Below are 12,426 nucleotides of genomic sequence, written 5' to 3' on the forward strand. Positions count from 1 at the left end.
GAAAAAAAGCCTTGCATGTAGCAGTGAAGTTTTATTTCCTATAATCCTTGGTTGTCATGTATGTGCTGTCCCATCGCAAGGCCTATGATTTTTCTGGCCAGATGTGACTTCTCTTTCACTCTCTGCCCACTGTGTCTTATTTATGAGAGGAAGAAGTGAGACAGAGAAGGGCCCATTGAGGAGATCATCAATCATGTCTAACTATTAAACTTGTTTAACTGTGATGATCAGATGTGAGCTGATCACTGAGTCTGTTTGGTTCAGCATCAAATTACTTGAACACCAATAAACAGGTTTGAGTCCTGTAAAAATACTGCTGATCAAAATAGATCATCAGCCATTAACATTAAGGACTACACTTCATAAAAACATCAAATGGTAAGATTTTTAATACTGTATTTGCTTATGACTGATTGTAGGGTTGCTAGGCTCCCAACCAGTTGTCTCCATTGCCTGCCACCACTCAGAGCATGGACAGGAGAAAATGGGGGAAAACACCGCCGGCCTCTGTGTTCGTACACCCTGGTACAGCCTGGAAGTGACAATGGGTAGCTCTAGGAATTTCAGGAAAGTATTCTCAGAGCTACTCATTGTCACTTTCAGGTTGTACTTAGAAGTGATGTAGTGATGTTGGTGATGTCACCCACATCACATGCCCCCAATGTTTCTACCCTCAACCCTACATGACTTATATGATTTGGGACTGATTTGACTCTCTGTTTAAACAATTAAAGATGGGTAGCTGTGTCAGTCTGTCTGTAAAAGTGGAAAGAGCAAAAGTCCAGTAGCATGTATAAGACTAACAAAATTAGTGGTAGGGCATGAGCTTTTGTGAGCCATAGCTCACTTCTTCAGGAATCTGAGCTGTGGCTCATGAAAACTCATACCCTTCCACTAATTTTGTTAGTCTTATAGGTGCTACTGTATTCTTGCTCTTTCCACTGTTTAAGCAATTGCTTGACAAGTGGAGCAGCTGTGGAGCAAAGAGGAAAGCAGATCTCAGTTTGGCCATGTGAAATCATGCATGCTTGAATAGCCAGTTACACTGTACGGCACAGTTGGTAAGGAATATAATGAAGCAACTTGATGAACAGTCAGAAATAGGTCAATGAACAGATGAACAGTCTGGTAAAAAACTGACTCCCTGTTTGTGCCTGGGAAGCAGGACATGAACCAAACTGGTAAGTACTCAAGTACCTTTAATATTGATAGACTTTTCTTTATGAATTCATAATCAAAGGACCAACACTTATGTTGCAATGTGTAAAAAAATAAGTTGAGAATGCATTGCAAGATTTATGTCATCCTAAACAGAGTTATACCTTTATAAGCCCACTGAATTCAGTGAAATTAGAAAGGTATAACTCTGCTTAGGATAGCACTTTTAGCCATTCAGTCTTCCACATTGCAATTAAGAAAGTTAATGTTAACTTGGTTCCCAGGGTCATCCTCAAAAACTTGAACATATGTAGTAGAACAGCTTGTAATTCTTAGCTGCTTTTAAATCTGGAGGGTTTTTTTAGCCTAGAAATGTCAGTATTTGACCTAGCTAGCTTTGTTTTATGTGTGACTATAACATTACATGGATTAGCAATTAATATAAGACTTTGGGGAAAACTTGGTATCTCCACAAGGAAATCCATTTTACTACATCCATTTTGGATGTTTCTGAATCTACTGTGTATAGGGGTTTCCCCATCTATAACAACCTTGTAATCTGTACTCTTGGTCATCTAGGCTATGAGTTGTCTATAATATACCATCCAACACTACACTGATGTGCTTTATGGAACCCTGAGCTTGGATTATTGTATGTATTGGGTCTGCATTTATATTAGATTCAAACAGGGCTCATTTCGAGGGGGAATGCACTGGAACGCAGTTCCGGTAGTTCCCAAAAGAGATCACGTCAGGTGGCCCTGCCCACCTGACTCTTGGCCATTTTAGGCCTGTTTTGGCCTGGATTGGGGCCAAAACGGCCTGGATCAGGCCTCTGATGGGTGGTGGATCACTCTCCTGCTCATCAGCGGCCCGAATCTGGCTGTTTTGGGTCCCTTTTCAGCCATTTTCAGCCCCTTTTTGCCATTTTGGGCTCAATTTTGGCCCTGAATGGCCAGGATTGGGTCCAAAACAGCCAGGATAGGTGATGTCAGGGGGTGTGGCACATGCAAATCAGTTATACTAATGACACACTTCTGGTGATGTCAAGGGGTGTGGCATATGCTAATGAGTTATGCTAATGAGTTATGCTAATGAGTTCCTCCAGCTCTTTTTCTACAAAATGACCCCTGGATTCAAAGCACATTTGGGATATTTTTGTGGTGTTTGTGACAGCACTATTCCTTGATCTTCGCCATGATTCCAGAATTCATCAAGTTCATAACACTGCATTCCACTCCAAAATTTATTATAGTTGAGCAAAACCAAGACAGAACAGATATGTCTGGGATGTCATCATGTATAGAACTTGATACATTGAAGTCTACAGTCACCCATTGAAGTCTACAGTCACCCATTTCGATCCATTCTTGCCAGTACAGGAGGCAGAGGAACAGTCCTGTAGCAGGCCACAGCAGTGAATAACTTTAAGTAAGGATTTTGGAAAAAGATGCTAACCAGAGGCAGTGTCCAACAGGCAGTAAACATTTATAGCAAGACAAAAAAAAAAAAGTTAGGCAACGTAGGTGTTGCCTATGTAAATGCCAGCAAGCTGGCACCAAATTGGCACTATCTGGCATTATCAAGAATGAGGCAATTATTGGTAGTTTTATAGCTGGCCCTACAACTTGAGCCTTCCTGGTTACATGTGATTGTAGTAATACTAAAGCCCAGCCCACTTCCTAGATATCAGTACTTGGGAAAGGGAGGCCATTTGCTGCAGGGCAAGAACTTCTCTCTCCTGGTGTCAGTGTCCATTCAGAGTCCCTCTACATGAGACATCATACATGAGGACACTCACGTGAAGGAAGATGCAATGTTAGCCAGGAAGTATAGTTTAAAAAGATAGAGCCAAAGGCTCTGTCAGTTTCATCTCTACAGGAATGTAGTTTTAAAAGACATATCTGGCAGAAATCGCTCCTCAGCGGGTTTGTTGATTTCAAATTTGCCTCCCCAAAGGGAAGGTGAAATGGATAGAGCCTTTGGGGAGGCAAAGATGAAATTAACAAAAGGAGTGATTTCTGCCTGCTCATCTTTATAAACTAACCTTCTATCGAGAGGTGAAATTGAAAGCCTTCGGCTCTGTCTTTTTAAACTACTCTTCCAGGCTAACATTGTATCTCCCTTCACTTGAGCATCCTAGTGTAAGATGTCTTGTGTTGAGAGACTTTCAGGCTCATTAGTATCTTTGTTCCTAGGGTCAAGGAGTGACCTTGGGGTGGTTTTCTTGAATTGGAGGGCATGACAGATTATGGGGCAATGGCTGTGTAACTCAATGCCTGGGATTCAAAAGATTCCAAGGCTGGAATATCTTCTGGCATCCCAGAGTTCCTATTGATAGTGTCCTCTCCTGTGGCTGAAATTCTGTGATTTACTCCTGGATATAAGAGTTGCAGCAACTTTGATTTCCCATTTGATTCAGACTCTGGGAGTTGGCAAGCCATAATGATTTCTTGCTGCCTCCTTTCATTGCACTCTTTATGCCTTTTGTTCTGCTGTTCCCTGTACCTGGGTCAGTTCCCTCTGCTAAGCAGTTAAACTGTTTCTTTCTGCTCCTTTAAATTCCTTCACAAAATCTACTGCTTTTGCTCAGCCTTTTCTGGGTGGTCAGAGCATCCCAGATATTTGCATTTTACAGTACCATATATAGTACCAATTCTTGCTTTTCATTATTAAGATCTGTTTTTTCTCCTGTTTGCCCTATCCCTAGTAGGTGTCATAGGCATAAATAACCAATAGGGGGATATTACATTCAATGATCAGATATACTCAGATTGCAGTAAACAGGAATAATATGCTGTATTGTAAGTTGAGAAATAGTAAATGCCAGCGACTGGCACCAAATTAATAAACAAACACTATAGACATAAAGGTGATGAAAGTTAGCCCAATTCTTGAACTTTTATCCTACCCTGTCTCCAAGATGTTCAGGGCAGTTTATCTTGTTCTGTCTTCCTCCAATTTATTCTCACAACTTCCCTTTGTGGTAGGTTAGGCTGAGAAATTGTATATCCTTGCACATGTGACCTATTTGTGGCCACATTAATGCACAAGGTGTGCTTGTCCCAGCCTTTGCTCACAACTCAGCACTTTTCCTTTGCTTCCTTTTGCACACATTATTATCCCAAACATGCTCAATCATGGGAAAGGAAAATATTCATATATAGCTTCTACAGAACAATGAATATAGGTAGGAGGAGTGGAGACAATGGGCATGGACACAAGTGGGCCAGCACATTCACTCTCACTCCCCCTTTGCATATGTTGGCTCTGCCCATTGATTTTTGGTTTGTAATTGGCTAGTGACTGGCCCAGGTCATCCAATGATGACTGTGTGGTTCGGAACTCAACTCTTCTAATCCAGAATTCTAACCACAATACGATACTGGCTTTACACTTTTCATAAACATTTTCAACACTGCCAGAAGAGGCACCTGTACTTCAGTCATTCCTTGTGAAAACTCTCAGTTGTCATTTTACACTGAACTCAGTCTCTATTTCCCTCACTTGCCCTCTGTGACCTCATCATGTATCATAATGATGCCATCGTAATGACCCTTCCCATTCACCATGTGACTGATCTGGGAAAGTGGGGAAAGTATCATACAGGGAAAATAGTGTATCTACACAACTGCAGCATCTTTTTCCAGAGGATATTTTCTTGCTAAAAGTTGGTTTCCACCCAAAAATGGAAAGTGAAGAATTTTCAGTGAAGCTTCAGTCTAAAATAGGAATGTTTGTCAGTTGAACTGTCAGGCACATTATTGCTCTAATCTGCATAACAGTATCACTCTCCGTTATCATGTTTTCCCAACTGGTAGGGATAAGGGAATGTTCAGACCAGTAATGGCAGACAGAGTCTCAGCCATCAGTTTGGACCTTCCATCTTCAATTTTCTTCTGTATACACTGCCCATAAGATGAAAGCAAGAGAAATGCTATCAACAAGAAAGAAATCTAGGCTGACACTGCTGAGACAGCAAGAGTGCTTTATATATCCATTTTTTACTCTAAAAGGATGTTTTTTCTGTAGTGTACCAGAAAAATAGACACTTGCCAGATTGACTCTCTGCACAGTTCATGACAACTGTTAGAACCCATGAAGTCAAAGGCAAAGATTGCTTTTTTACAAAAGTATGTATGGGTACAACAAAGGCTACCATTGTAATTCCAACTTTAATTTGACCAGGCAGGCAACAGCTTTTCAACTTGTTTTCTAACAGTGATAAAAGCACTGCTATGGGTTTTTTTCTGGTTCATATCAAAGCTTATACAACACAGCTAACCACAGCATTGCTGTAATGGCATGAGAGCAGGTCTGTTTGGCCTTTCCTCTAGTGTAAGCTCAGAATTTTGATACTGTTGGCATGCATGCGTGTGCTCACACACACACACACACACACACACACACAAGGAGGGGGAAATCTCATGTAGTGAGTTTATCACATCATTTTTCTTTAGTATATGTGAAACACTTATGATTTGGAAAACCCAAACACAATGGGACAATTGAGAAGAACGTTTATTTTCAAGAGTATCCATTGATGTAGTAACTTATAATTCCCCCACCCACAATGAAATCTTTACATAAAATTCTCACTGTATCCACAGCTCAGTTGTAGATCAAAGCTCTGTCTGTAGAAAACCTCAGATTCAAACCACAGTATCACAAGTTAAAGAACCTCTGTGGCAAAGGGTACAAATCGTTATAGCAGATAAATGGCTATATGATGACATTTTAATTTGTACGTTTTAACATTGTTTAGCCTCCTTGGTGGCCCTGTGATGGTAGAAAGGTGGGGTGAAATTGTGTTGTTGTTGTCATTGTCATTGTCGTTGTTGTCGTCGTTGTTGTTGTTGATGATGATATAAAACCTCCCCAGATTTTGGAAAAATAAATACCCTACCACATAATACCATGTGTGTATGCATGTGCTGTCAAGTAGCAATCTTACAGCAATCCCCAGCAAAGGGCTTTCAAGGCAAGTAAAAAGTAGAGTTGGTCTGCCAGTGCCTTCCTCTTCAGTCTTTCTTGGTAGTTGCCCATCCAAGTATTGATGCTGCTTAGCTTCCAAGATCTGATTAGATCAGGTTACACCATACCATCTACTCTCCCATAACAATCCCAGTGTCAGGCCCGGCGTGTCCATTGAGGCAGTGGGGGCAGCCACCTCGAGCGCTGAACTTAGAAGGAGGTGCCATCCCCGCTCACCTCTCTGCCCCTTTGCTGCTGCTGCTCAGATCCTGGCAAGCCAGGCGCCCTGCGGCACAGCAGCGAGCAGGGAGGTAAAAAAAGGACCTGAGCAGCAGCGGTGAAGGGGCAGAGAGGTGAGCGTGGCAGCCTGCTTCCCCACTCGCCTCCCCACTTGCTGCTGCGGTGCCGGGGTGCCCGGCTCACTAGGAGGTGAGTGGGGAAGCAGGCTGCCCCACTCACCCCTCCACCCCTTTGCCATTGCCGCCCACCTCAGGCGAGGGGGACGCTCCTGCATGATGATGTCACAAGTGACATCATCACGCAAAGCAAGTATCTCACCTCAGGTGCCAGAAACGCTGGGGCCGGCTCTGCCTACTGTTGGGGAAAAGAACAGGAAGAGAGGTGAGGTTAGGTTAGGTTGAAACAGCAGCCACTGAGAAAATTCAGCCACTAAGAAAAGAAACATTAGATTAGAAGAGCTGCCGCTTGACATACTCCCATAATTCTCCTTTTCGGTCACTATAGGTAATCCAAGATGCAGATATTTCTGTCAGCAAAGGTAGGGAACTGAATTACATGTTTCACAAAACTCTCCAGATTTGGTGTGATGGATGATCTGCAGAAAAATTGACATGAATCACAGCTTTTGTTCAAGCCACTCTGGATTTCTACAATATAATGAGAAAAATTAAGAATATGATAGAAAGAACATATTTAGTGCTGTTGCTTTAGACTGTCACAGCACCAGCAAGACCATGTCATCCATTTACACTATCTCTTTAATAGAGCACATCTGAAGTGAGGTTTTTCCTAGTTTCAGGTGTGCTAGTTCATCCACTGGATTAATTACCACCTTTTAATGTCACTTTTCAAACACCTTTTCAAAGCAATATATCAAATGTAAAAATAGATAATACTGCTTAGATAAAAACATTCAGATATAATAATGACAATCAAAAATAAAGTAATAAAGGCATGAATGAATGGATTTATTTGCAGTCAGAGACCATAACAATGACAATACATCCTTATCTTTATCAATCAATAAAATAATTAAATCCAGCGTAAAAATGTAAAGGACTTTAAAAAATACATTTAGCATTTAAAATCTTATCTTAAAATGTACATAGTTCTCTGGGAACCGCAGGAATTCTAATATTTAAAACATTGACATTAAAATAGTTAAAATCATAAAAAGAGCAGGAGACTATGTATGGCTATTCTTTTTATTATGGAATTTAACCAAATAGAGACAGAATTTGGCTATTTGCCTGGAGATAGTTAATAAAGACATAAATAACCAAAACAGCATCATTAGGCTAACTTTCAAAAGAAAAGTGAAAAAGACATACACTTGTTTGTGTGGCATCAGAAGGAAAGTCAGGCCATGGAAAGCACAAATATGCATAGCATTAAAAAGAAATTTTTAAAATGGCATATTTGTGCATCCATTCCAAAGCCCCATCTTCCCTGTACTCAGGAAGCATATACAATTTTGAATGAACCCGACATCTCTGGCTTATCCTCCTGAAATTCTGTATTTTTATGGGCAATTGTATTATGATGAGTAGACTCAGGGGACATTATGAAGTCATGTGAATGGAAGGCATTTGATGTCGGATGTTGCACGTCATTTTCAAGCCTCATAAAGAACAGTCAACCTCTGACCATACATGGATGCAATGTTCACAGATACAGCTGCAGGCTTTAATCAGTTAGCAGATGCCTGAGGAACTAGCTTCTGGGCCATGCAATGTGCTGCACAAGATTTGGCAGAGAAGCTTAAAGAGCTTCTTCACTACCTCTGGTGCTGGCACCACCTATTGTGCCTAAGGATCCCATTTTCCTGGTGGGAGATCCACCCTGAAAGTGCTCCTGTGCTTTGCGGCAGACCAATTTGGGCCCCAAATGGGCTGAATTGGGTCCATTTGGGGCCCAAATTGACCCACAGCAAAGTGCGTGAATGCTCCCCATCACGCTAGCGAGAGGAACATCCAGCACACCAGGAAGATAAGTGCTGGGTCCCCCCCTCCTGCTGGAAGAGTAAGGGTACCTGGCAGCCCTAAATCTGCCAGAAAAGGCAGTGGTGGCATCAGGCCTGGCAGCAGCAAGTTGTTAGCTGTAATCCATGCAAAAGGGACAAGTACCCCACAAGAGGTAACTTCAAACTTAACAAACATTCATAAAGTGTTCATTCAGAGCATGTACAGCAGAACATGTGATACAAATTCTATAGTTATACAGGACTATATATGGGGCCCCAGTATTATTCATAACATGAACGCAAATTGGCTCTTTCTTACAAAAAATGCATGCAGGATGTCCAAGCATTCAGCATAACATGTGAACTGGGCTAGAGTAGATAAATGGTTGAATTGGATGGAGGACAGATGACAGATAGATAGGCCTCCCTGAGAATTTACTGAAATTCTTTTCAACTTCTAATAGTATTTTAGGAGATGGGAAACAGGAGCAATTTGTCTCAAATTTCATTTTAGATCAAATTGATTGGCAACTGTTACTGTGGTGTCTTTCCATAGAATGTGCAAATCAGAATTTTCTAGGAGACACTTCTGTGGAAGGGGTATTTTTAAAGTCTGTTGAAAATGTGTAAATAGTTCTTATTGTATTATTGGTTATCAGTGTTTGTAATTTTCCTTGAGTCTTCTGTGAGAAAGGTGGACTGTAAATGAAGTTATCAAATAGATAGATAGATAGATAGATAGATAGATAGATAGATAGATAGATAGATAGATAGATAGATAGATAGATAGATAGATAGATAGATAGATAGATAGATAGATAGATAGATAGATAGATAGATAGATAGATAATGTTTTGCCTTACTCAGGTGGCATACCTTCATCTGGGCTACATCACTTCAGACCAGGGCTTTTTTTCTGGGAAAAGAGGTGGTGGAACTCAGTGGGTTGCCCTCGGAGAAAATGGCCACATGGCTGGTGGCCCTGCCCCTTGATCTCCAGACAGAGAGGAATTAAGATTGCCCTCAGGCAATCTAAACTCCCCTCTTTCTGGAGGTCAGGGGGGTGGGGCCACCAACCATGTGACCATTTTCAAGAGGTTCCGGAACTCCGTTTCGCTGAATTCCAGCTGAAAAAAAGCCGTGCTTCAGACTAAAAATGCAGGGTTACATAACTTAAGAATTCTCCGCACAGAGAGAACAAGCCTTAATGCAAACCTTTCTCTCTGATGAGCTAGTTTTTTTTTTTTTTATCAACAGGGATTTTTTTTTGTATGGGGAAATGCTCAATCTTTTATGGCCTGCTATGAGACACAAAATTAGAAACATTCCATGTCGAATGGTCCTTTAATAAGGAGGGAGTTTGTTTTAACTTCAGTTATACTTTTGTTCCAGCTTTAAGCCACCCTTGCTCCACTGTGCCTGCATAGGATATTTTGGCAGATTTGTGTATTTATCTGCACTCTCTGGCTCTCTACAGCCATGCTACTTAGATTGTTAATAGAAGCTGCTGATTATTTGTATACATTGGGATTTTATATTGTAAACTGTTGTTTTAATGTAAATTTATATTTTATTGGGTATACCATTTACTCTTCTTGTAACCTGCCTTGATCCTGCTTGCAGGGCAGGCGGGCTATAAATGAAATCAATAAATGAATTTAGGGTTTTGCGAATATCATGGATGTCCAAAAAGACAAATAAGTGGGTACTTGATCAAATCAAGACTGAATTCTCCCTAAAAGCTAAAATGACAAAGCTGAGGCTATCTTACTTTGGTCACATCATAAGAAGACAAGACTCTCTGGAAAAGTCAATAATGCTAGGAAAAGTGGAAAGCAGTAGGAAAAGAGGAAGACCTAAAAAGAGATGGCTTGACTCAATAAAAGAAGTGACATCCTCCAGTTTACAGGATCTGAACAAGTCTGTGAATGATCGGACGTTTTGGAAGTCTCTCATGCATAGGATTGCCATAGGTCAGAGGCTACTTGACGGCACGTAACACCATCAAATCCCCATCAATGAGGTCATAAGTGCCCACAAGTATGCGCCCACAAGTATTTGCTTTTTGTGGAAAGAAATATAACACTTACTTGGCAAGCAGAAGATCCCCATTTCAATCCCTGGCTCCTTCAGTTATAGGATCTCAAGAAATACTTATGTTAGACTACCATTGCCTATGAATGGAGACAATACTGAGCTAGATGGACCAACCCAGACTTCTGACTTGGAATAAACCAGCTTCATATTTTCTCTCTCTCTTTTTATGTGTGTTTGTGTGTGAGTGTGTGTGTGAGAGTCTCCAATGTCTCCATGCCACAAGCTGCAGTTGCCCAAGCCTCAGTATTGGAAGGCAACATGATTCACTATGCCTAGCTCCTCTCCTCTCCTCTCCTCTCTCCTCTCCTCTCTCCTCTCCTCTCCTCTCTTTGAGTGCTGTCTTCCTCATACCCAAACCGAGGAAATTTAAATGCTTCCATCCAGCTCCAGCAACCCTTGCCCCCACCCCTCTGGTCTCATGAGAGCACCTCATCTCACAGGACTTCTCTTAGCTTTGTGGCCCGAGTCCCCATAGGCACCACCTCTGCCCCACTGCGAGCTAATGTGCAGCATCAGGTGTTAACAGCAGGAAGGGACAAGGCCTCTACCATTTTCATCCAGGTCATCATTGCATCAGGTTCATTCCCAAAGACTTATGCCTTTGGCCACACTCAGCCTTCATAATCACAGTCCTGCAAAAAGGAAGGAGTCAGAAGCATGGCTGAAAGATGTTGTGCAGCTGGCAAGATGTTTAAGAGATGGAAGTGATTTTCTTTTCTTCTGATGCACTCAGAGGATTTCACTCAAGACAACTGTAGGAGAGTTTTGGTGCTCAGGAATGTTGCATAGAAGTTAGTTCTGGTCAGTTTGGGAATCAGCAGAATGATCTGAACAGGGCTTTTTTCTGGGAAAAAAGGTGGTGGAACTCAGTGGTGGAACTCAGGACCGGGCAATGACATCACTTTGGGTCAGCTGGAACAAGGGGGGAGTTTTTTAAAGTTTAAATTGCCCTCAGTGAAAATAGTCACATGGCCGGTGGCCCCACCTCCTGATCTCCAGACAGAGGGGAGTTTAGACTGCTCTCCGCACTGCTGGAGGGCAATCTAAACTTCCCTCTGTCTGGAGATCAGGGAGTGGGGCCACCAGCCATGTGACTATCTTCAAGAGGTGCCAGAACTCCATTCCACCGTGTTCCCACTGAAAAAAAAGCCCTGGATTTGAAGCCAGGAAATACAGGGAGTAGGCTACAAGTCATAGGAAGCACTTTCTCACTTTCACTATCTGCTGATTGTGTATTACAGAAGTGGTCATTTGGTTTATAAAGTAAGAATTATGGGGGTAATATCCTCTCTGAAATTCTTTTGTGTATTCCATCTCTGACATTGTTTTAGGAATTGTTAATTACTCAATGTGCATGCTTCATTTGATTGTGGATCGATTTTGCCTAGTAATTTACATTTTAACAGATGCTGAGTTATATTCCTAACACTGATCTTACAGCTCTAAGTCAGGCAGAGTAGCCCAGATTTTCTCTGTTCTCCCAAAAGCCCCTTTCATTTCTAATTAATGGTTCTGATTGGCACAGAATCACTTGGGCTTTCTTTTCTTGTATTTCAGTCCATAGTTTGACCTGCATTAAACAAGGTAACTACTATGCCTTCAAAATTCGCAGCAGTTAAATTTCTCATCAGATTTTAGAGTTCTGATGTGCCTCCATTTCACCATTCTTTCATTGTTGGTGTTGTTTCTAAATTCTAGATGTTATACAGAGCTGTGTGTATTGCAGCTGTTTGCTGCAGCTTTCAGGCTGGATCCAGAATAAATTTCCCATGAGAGGACAGAAATTTGCTGCCTCTCCACACCCACTGCAGACCACCAATTTCCACAAAATGCGGCTGATAGGGCACCTGGAGGGGAGGGGAAGGGGAGTCTATAGCAGCAAGAGGGAATCTATGGAAATTGACAATTTAGTCCAGATCCAACCCTTCCATTCCTTTGAAGCCTTTCCCCTCTCCATTTGGCATATATATATTGCTAAAGCCATGCCTGTCTCC

This window comes from Eublepharis macularius, chromosome 14, assembly GCF_028583425.1.
Source record: "Eublepharis macularius isolate TG4126 chromosome 14, MPM_Emac_v1.0, whole genome shotgun sequence".
Taxonomy (NCBI): domain Eukaryota; kingdom Metazoa; phylum Chordata; class Lepidosauria; order Squamata; family Eublepharidae; genus Eublepharis; species Eublepharis macularius.